Genomic DNA, 9,761 nt, shown 5'->3' on the forward strand with positions numbered 1-9,761 from the left:
TTTTTTTTTTTTCTATTTGGTCAGTCTTGAAAAAGAGAAATGCCCCCAATATTTAAAGCTTTTTTTAAAAAATGTTTCTGTCTATATAATTTTGGATTAGGTTGTTTCTTTGCACTTTTTCCTAAATTAAAGCAGTACTCTGCATTTTTTTTTTTTGGGGGGGGGGGTTAGCTTAGAACACTGCATATAATATACTATTTGATATTCCCTGGAAACCACCGTGACTTGGGCTCCTGGAGGGGCCCAGGGGCCAGACTTCTTCCCACCGACTATGGACCCAAGACTAAGGAGACCTCCCTCTTGGGGTTACAAGGAACCTGGAGGCCAGCCTCCATTTTACCAACTATGGACCCAGGACTAAGGAGACCCCCCTGTTGGGGTTACAAGGAACCTGGAGGCCAGCCTCCTTTTTGCCAACTATGGACCCAGGACTAAGGTGACCCCCCGTTGGGATTACAAGGAACCTGGAGACCAGCCTCCTTCCCACCGACTATGGACCCAGGACTAAGGAGACCCTCCCTCTTGGGGTTACAAGGAACCTGGAGACCAGCCTTCTTCCCACCAACTATGGACCCAGGACTAAGGAGACCTCCCTTTTGGGTTATATAGAACCTGGAGGCCAGCCTCCTTCCCACCGACTATGGACCCAGGACTAAGGAGACCCCCCTTTTGGGGTTATACAGAACCTGGAGGCCAGCCTTCTTCCCACCAACTATGGACCCAGAACTAAGGAGACCCCCCTGTTGCAGTTACAAGGAACCTGGAGGCCAGCCTCCTTCCTACCGACTATGGACCCAGAACTAAGGAGACCCCCCCTCTTGAGGTTATACAGAACCTGGAGGCCAGCCTCCTTCCCACCTACTATGGACTCAGGAAACCCTCCCTGTTGGGGTTACAAGGAACCTGGAGGCCAGCCTCCTTCCCACCGACTATGGACCCAGGACTCAGGAGACCCTCCCTGTGGGGGTTACAAGGAACCTGGAGACCAGCCTCCTTCCCACCGACTATGGATCCAGGACTAAGGAGACCCCTCTTTTGGGATTATACAGAACCTGGAGGCCAGCCTTCTTCCCACCGACTATGGACCCAGGACTAAGGAGACCCCCCTCTTGGGGTTATACAGAACCTGGAGGCCAGCCTCCTTCCCACCAACTATGGACCCAGGACTAAGGAGACCCCCCTTTTGGGGTTATACAGAACCTGGAGGCCAGGCTTCTTCCCACCGACTATGGACCCAGGACTAAGGAGACCCCCCTTTTGGGGTTATACAGAACCTGGAGGCCAGCCTTATTCCCACCAACTATGGACCCAGGATTAAGGAGACCCCCCTGTTGGGATCACAAGGAACCTGGAGACCAGCCTCCTTCCCACCAACTATGGACCCAGGACTAAGGAGACCCCCCTTTTGGGGTTATACAGAACCTGGAGACCAGCCTCCTTCCCACCAACTATGGACCCAGGACTAAGGAGACCTCCCTTTTGGGGTTATACAGAACCTGCAGGCCAACCTCCTTCCCACCGACTATGGACCCAGGAATAAGGAGACCCCCCCCCCCCTGTTGGGGTTACAAAAAACCTGTAGACCAGCCTCCTTCCCACCAACTATGGACCCAGGACGAAGGAGACCCTCCCTGTTGAGGCTACAAGTAACCTGGAGGCCAGCCTCCTTTTTGACAACTATGGACCCAGGACTAAGGAGACCCCCCTGTTGGGATCACAAGGAAGCTAGAGACCAGCCTCCTTTCCACCAACTATGGACCCAGGACTAAGGAGACTCCCCTGTTGGGATCACAAGGAACCTGGAGACCAGCCTCCTTCACACCAACTATGGACCCAGGACTAGGGAGACCCCCCCCTATTGGGGTTACAAGGAACCATTTCCCCAAGAGGTTTATATCACCTGCCTGGGTTCCTGGCTGGCCGTGAATTTTACCAGCTACCCTTTCCATGCAATCGGACTGGAAGAACTGTTTCTGGGACCTCTTGGCATACTGTGCATAGTGGAACTATGTGGGGAGGTGAATTCCAGCATAGGTGGGGTTAAGAAACTTCACTTTCTGTTACAGGTTTCCTGGCATCAACTATTGTCTGCTGTAATTAGGTGTAGGTAATGAGGTCTCACTTTGTTAAATCCCATCCAGTGTCCAGACTGCTAGGTGCCAGGAAGGAATCCATTGTTTTCTTGTGTTTGATTGTTTATGAAATGTAATTTTCTCCCGAGACTTGTAATGTGGGCCTTACCTGTCTAGGGGGGGAAGGGTTTTGTGTATTAGTGCTGTTTGCTAAGAAAAGGCAACTTCTATCTGATGCTTGAGGTAAATGTGCTATATTCTGGTTCCAGAGTGGAGGAGGCTGTAGTTTGGCGGAGATACCCAGTCGGGGTGTCAGGCAGCCCGTCCGTCTCATCCTCCATTCCATCTGGATCAGACTTCTTCAGTATGGACAATAACACTGAAATCCGCACTTCTTACACCTATTATATTCAGGAGTAGGATCTCAGGTATCCAAGAGTCCCTCAGCCTCACTCGAAGATCTGCACATCTTTCCATCATATAGTCTCTTCGACTTACAACATTTTGGAAGCCTGTGTTCCCTGCCAATAGCGGTGGTTCCATCCTATGTCCCCTATGTCACTGTTGTGTCCTATGGTGATGTACGGGTCAAAGGATGGAGCCACCACATGATGGAGGACACAGGCATCTGATAATCCTGGAAGTTTACAATGCTGAAGAGTCTTATGGAGGCTGCAGTGCTGGAACGAAGCGGAGGTTGCAGTAGGTCATCGGAGAGGTGAGTATAACGGGATTTTTTGTACTCACCATAAAATCCTTTTCTCTGAGTTCCTTGAAGGATACAGCCATACTTCATGATGAATGGAGTCAGTTCGCTCCGTGATAGCCTCCTTATATCAAGGGGCTTTCCCACCATTGCTATCCCGAGAAGGCATAAAAGAGCTTAGATCGGAGCTAATGTCTTGGTGACCAACCAAATTTCTACCATTTTCCAAAGAGGATAGTTCTAAGTCCTCTTTCCTCAGCCTCATCTGAAGATCTGCACATCTTTCCATCAATTGATGGCTTACAACATTTGGAAGCCTGTGTTCCCTGTCAATAGTGGTGGTTCCATCCTATGTCCCCTATGTCACTGTTGTGTCCTATGGTGATGTACGGGTCAAAGGATGGAACCACCACATGATGGAGGACACAGGCATCTGCTAACCCTGGAAGTTTACAATGCTGAAGAGTCTTATGGAGGCTGCAGTGCTGGAACGAAGGGGAGGTAGCAGTAGGCCATCAAAGAGGTGAGTATAACAGGATTTTTGTGCTCACCATAAAATCCTTTTCTCTGAGTTCCTTGAAGGACACAGCCATACTTTATGATGGATCGAGTCAGTTTGCTCCATGATAGCCTCTTTACATCAGGGGGTTTTTCCCACCATTGCTATCCCACGTAGGCATAAAAGAGCTTAGATCGGAGTTAGTGTCTTGGTGACCAACAAAATGTCTACCATTTTCCAAAGAGGGTAGTTCTAAGTCCTCTTTCCTCAGCCTCATCTGAAGATCTGCACATCTTTCCATCAGTTAGTCTCTTTGGCTTATAACATTTGGGATCCCTGTGTTCCCTGCCAATAGTGGTGGTTCCATCCTATGTCCCCTATGTCACTGTTGTGTCCTATGGTGATGTCAAAGGATGGAACCACCACATGATGGAGGACACAGGCATCTGAAAACCTTAGAAGTGTAAAATGCTGAAGAGACTTATGGAACGCAGGTAGCAGACACAGTGGCCTTGATTCACTGAGATGTGAGTGTATTAGCAGAGACTGACCATTCAGGCAGACTCCGGTCAATCAATCAGTGGTCTGACCAGCGTCTAGCAAGCTCATTAACGAGCGTCTACTGACTACTTTGCCATTAGTGAATGTGGTATCCCATCTGGCACATTTTTAGGTGCAATACCGGATATATTCGCTAGATGGCGCACAAGCGCGGGCTTTATTAACATTGGCGTTTTTCTGATAGAAAATTCTAATACAGCTGTACTATTACATTCTGAAAATTCTCTTTTGCTATTTTTTTTTTTTGGCTGTTTCTCCAAAATGATCAGGAAAGTATTGCATTTACTAATGAATGTCATACATTTTATTTTCAAATTTTTCACACTTATATCTCAAATAATTTATATACTTCTAATTTCCCAATATAGTTATATATCTTCATTCTCTTTAATCACATAACTATTCTATGTTAAAGACAAGTGCAGCGCTATAAATGCATGTGATCAATAATGAACGCATGTAAAAACCAAAAAGTGCAAAGAATTGCAATAATGATGTAAACTGGTAAATCGTGCTAAAATAAGTTCATAGAATCATTCCTGAATAATGGAATGTCCTTCGTGTGAGAGTACCAACTCAGAGAGTGCCTATGAATGGCACGTGTGGTCTCTCCGTGACGGACAGTAGTGCATGAACTCGTGAAAGGTAAACCACCCTTGGGACTGGTCTACACTCACCAGAAAAAAAGTATTAATGTGCATGGGTTATACACATCGCACATCTGGGGGTGCAGCGGTATGCTGGCAGCTATGGGTTAGTCATCCAGCTCCATCCATCCATCCATCAGGGTGGGTGCCCAAATGGTCCTGGGGAGGAATTAGCTCAGCCACAGGAGCCAGAAAGGTGCTCAATAGTGTAGTACACTGTCACAGGGGTGGATGACCTTTCACGAGTTCATGCACTACTGTTCGTGGTTATATTTATCTTGTGTAATACCATTTTACTAGTCTATATCATTTGACCAGCGCTCGCTTTATCATTTTTAAACAATGTAACTATTCTACATTATAGCTCAAACTGTGTTTCCCACAGTGGTTTAGTGGTTAGAGCTCAGAACTTACAGCACTTGGGTCATGGGTTCAAATCCCAGTCTTGGCAACATCCCAAAAAAATGGAGATCAATTTTCTGGGTTGTGGCAGGAATATTGATCAATCAATTATGATTTTGCCTAGTGACTAGAAAGTGGATGAATGTTACTTGCGTACTGTTCTTCTGCCAATTAGGTCATGTGCAAGTTTCATGCCGTGTATATTTCATTGTAACTTTTTTCTCTTTTAAATCTGTCTCCTTATACAACTTGACCCCCTCCCCCACCCCATCATCACCTGTCCCATATGCAAATCTATGGATCACCGCCCCACTCTTTAACTATCTATTTACTGATCAAGTGAATGTGTCTCATTTTCTATCAGCTACAGCTCAGATCTCACATTATTATACAATTGCTGATTGTATCTCACCACTAGTCTGATTGAATTCACAATTCCTGGTCAGTCCTGTTCCCTGACCTCTAATAACCTTTAGGGCCAGTTCACACTACATGTGTTTCAGTTGCTTTTTCAGCATCACAAACACACAGAAAGAAGGTTATATGGTTGTCAATGTCATAGTTCACATCAGCGCTGCATTGTTTCTGCACAGAACTGTACTGGAACACATTGAAACGTCCTTGAATGTACTAAAACGCACATGTCCCTAACTACATTGAATACAAAGAAAATAGAAAAAAATAAGTGGAAGGGATACAAAAATGCAATGTAAACATGTCCAAAACGCATCCAAAATGTACTGGAACACACTAAACATGCATGCCAAAAGGGCATGAAAAAAACCCATCAGGAACACATCTAGACTGTTTCTATAGTGTGAACCAGCCCTTAGGACTTGTTCACATTATTGGTGGTGCAGAAACGCATGCAAGAACACACATTTTCCAGCACAGCAAAGAAATGCAATGCCCTATGTAGATGTGCGCAGGTACCATGATGAAAACGTTGTTGCACCTACACACGTCTATTAAAAACAGCCCCATTCACAGCCACAAATACGCATGGCACCACACTACTGTGCGGTTAGGTGCGACACACTTGGAAAATAACATAAAAATAAGCCAACATGGCTAAAACATATCTTGAAAATATGGGGACTCTGATATCCGGCGACAGTCCGTTCACGAACGAGAAGCAATTCTGCACCCTAAAACCAACATAGAGGAAAGGGATGGTCAAATTGCTGTGCTGCTTCCAAACCACCTCTGGCATGCCAGGGTCATTATGCAGGTCCTCGATGCCAGTTCTTGCCTGCGGCCACAAAATATCCACTGGCCACAAGTGAAGGTGAGTGGAGGACGTGAAGGTGGATTTCTACCAGCTTCAACCGCAAGCAGTACCACTCCTGAAAAATGAGAGCAAATAATCATTGACACGTCATCATGACAGTCAATTCTCAGTGCAGGCTATCTAGAGTGTCTTTCCTTTTTAACCATTTCAAGAGTTCAAGGAAACATTCTTGGAGCATCTACTGTGTTTGGAAAGGCCAAAGGTCCCCCCCTCCCCCAGGCACACTAATGCTTATGCAGGCCATAGACGGGGAGAAAAACAGCCGATTTTTCTTTTAAAAAATGAAAAATCGGTTGTTCAAGCGGCCGACGTTACCAGCAATGGTAAAAAAAAAAAAATCGGCCGATTTTCATCCCGTCTACAGCCGGCAAAAAGTGTCCCTGCAGAGAGCTCCGCTATTTCTTTGACAGTTCTTTTACATTTATAGCGGTTGCAACAATGTATTTGTATCCATTTCGGATACAGATGTTTTTATTCGGAAACAAATAGATACAATGTTGCAACCGCTGTAAATGTCAAGGAACTGTCAAAGAAATAGCGGAGCTCTCTGCAGGGACACTTTTTGCCATACTGGAATTCCTCTCATTTTTCATCCTTCTTCTTCCTCTTCTTCTTCCTCTTCTTCTTCATCATCATCCTCTTCTTCCTCTTCATCATCTTCTTCTTCTTCTTCATCATCATCATCATCCTCTTCTTCATCATCTTCATCATCATCATCCTCTTCTTCTTTTTATTCTTTTTGTCTTCCTCTTGCAGGTCACTGCTCATGTGCATCATCATTGCCGCGAAAATTGGCCGATCGGCAAATTCGGCCGTTTTTTTCCAACTTTACCGAAAAAAAAAATCTGCCAAAATACCGAAAAACGGCCGAACAAATAGCCCACTAACGATCCAAAAATCGGCCGATTTTATTTTCGGCCGAAAAATCGGCCGATTTTCGACCCATCTATGGCCTGCATAAGATATGGTGTGGCCCTAGGGTCAATGTGTGTTTAGAATACTTCCAAAATGCACATACAAAAACACTACATCCAAATGCATGTTGCATTTCTATAGCATGTTAAACAGAAGAATAACGCACTTCCATAATGTTAACATGCGCAAGTAAAAATAGACAAAATCCACATCCTTTTATTCTGGCTTCACATACATGCATTGTGGTCTAACACCACACTCCTGGGCAAATCACATGCAATTTGTGTGCGTTGCAATTAGAGACAAACATTTTGCACACCTCAAATTGCACCGCATCCGGGCCAAAAATGTGCAGGACCCTTTTTCAGGGTATGCACATGGGTGTGAATAGGCATGCCATCCAATTTGGCAAATCGCAATACGCTTTGTGTACCAATATTGGTGTGTTGGTAACTTCACCTAGAAAGCCGCAGCAGGTGGCATGAAGGGGTTGCGGTTGTGATGCGGTGCAGCGCTTGCACAGAAAACACTGCAAATTTCACATCGCATCTGTGTGACACCAGAATGTGCCAATATGTGGCTTGACAAAGCACAGTGGTCAGTGCAGATTATTTTCAATCCATGTTTTTTTACACTTTTCATTCACTGGTTTAACTCAGGTGATCATTAATCACAATTATCTCCGGAGATCACATGCAGCCCCTCAACCATCTACACATATCTCTGGAAATCTATACAGATCTCCTTGAAAAAATGTCTCCTCTCCTCTTCGGAAAACAATTGTCCTCCACCTCATAAACAGGGGGACAGAGAAGACTTCTCCTTGATAACTAAAATCAGATGAATTATCTGTGCTTAATAAACATACACCAATACTGCAAATGCATTGTACTGTCCAAGGCATTGCACACTAACGCATTGCACACTAGAAATGTCAAATGTGTTAGTGTGTACAGTGCATGAGTGTAAAATGCTTTAGTGCACACTGCAGTGTACAACGCATTGCACACTGTAATACACTGTACAATGTAATACCGTGTACACCCACACATTGTAGACTGTAATGCACTGTACTCTGTCATGCAGGCTGGAGCAACGCATTGCACACTGTGATACCGTGTACACCCACACATTGTAGACTGTAATGCACTGTACACTGTCATGCAGGCTGGAGCTACGCATTGCACACTGTGATACGCTGTCCACTGTCATGCAGAATCCAGCAACGCATTGCACACTGTTATACCATGTACACCAACACATTGTAGAATGTAATGCATTATACGTAGTATACATGTCCAGATATTCAAAGATTAGCCATGAAGGCCTAGCTGGTTACCTATTTGGCGACCGCAGATAGCCGAATAACGCTACACTGCATCCAGGCAGCTCTGGGAGGGTGTCATATGACATCCTGGCAGAACGCGCTCTCCATGATTGCTGTGTCCTAAGGACACAGCTGATCACGTGATGTGGTAAAGACCAATCACAGCGGCTTTTTACCATGTGATCAGCCATGTCCAATGACACGCTGATCACCGGGAAATGCATTTGCCGGGTCTTGGCTGCACTTTCATCACGCTGTCAGAATGTGTGGAAAGTACTGCCGAGAACCAGCAGTTATCAAAGCAGGGGTCGGCCCCGATGATCAGTGCCCACCAGTGCCACCCAACAGTTCCGCCCACCTGTGGCCAGCAGTGCCGCCTCATCAACGCACATCAGTGTTGCTAAATTACCAGTTTACCAAATGTTATAATATAAACAGACTTTTATTCATTATGAGCTATTTTGTGGTTTATCGAGCAAAAAGTAAAACTCACAGCAGCAAGTCAATACCACCCAAAGAAAGCTCTATTTGTCTGAAAAAACTGATACAAATTTAAGATGGGTACAATGTGGCATGACCGCACAATTGTCATTCAAAGGGTAACAGTGCAGAAAGATGAAAATTGGCCAGGACAGGAAGGGGGTATGAGTACCCAGTAGGCAAGTGGTTAATATAATTGACCCATCAATACCCAGGAGCTAATGTACAGATAAGTAGCATGTGCACCAAGTGAGATTCTGCTAGGCCCCACCCACAAAATTACAATTACTTGTCCCTCACATGTTATAAACATATTTGCAATGGCCACAGTTACTTTACATATAAGGATCATCTCCTCAGTTGAGAACTGTGCTCTCGCCATGTCCAAATGCCAATAAAGTTATCAAAATTTTCAACCAACACAAAACCTCCAACCACTTCTCATCCACTTACACTCCCCACAACCACTTCCGGGTGCGTGCGCACCAGATGACGGACTTCCAGGAGGATAGCTGCTCGTGCGCCATGGGGGACACCTGTTTGGCGTTTATTTGTGCACGATCGCGCATATCTATGCACGATCGCTCATTTCTATGCAGGGCTATGACAGCTTTCGCGAATGTGTGTTTTAGTGATTTTTTTCTTTTTAAACCTTGGCTAATATATCTTTGTTGCCAAAGGCCAAAACTCAACATACAGTGGGGACTATTTTATTACTGTAAATCAAATTGTAGAAAACCTGTAGCTGGCTGCACAGTGAATGTGACATATTCATTAGTACATAACAATATTGTGGTGCAAGCAGGTTTTTTATTTTTTGTTTGGTTTTGAAAAAGCCAGTTTGCACCCACTTGCATATTC

The sequence above is a fragment of the Staurois parvus genome, unplaced genomic scaffold (genome assembly GCF_062004578.1).
Source record: "Staurois parvus isolate SC_StPar_1 unplaced genomic scaffold, SC_StPar_1.0 ptg000449l, whole genome shotgun sequence".
Classification (NCBI taxonomy): domain Eukaryota; kingdom Metazoa; phylum Chordata; class Amphibia; order Anura; family Ranidae; genus Staurois; species Staurois parvus.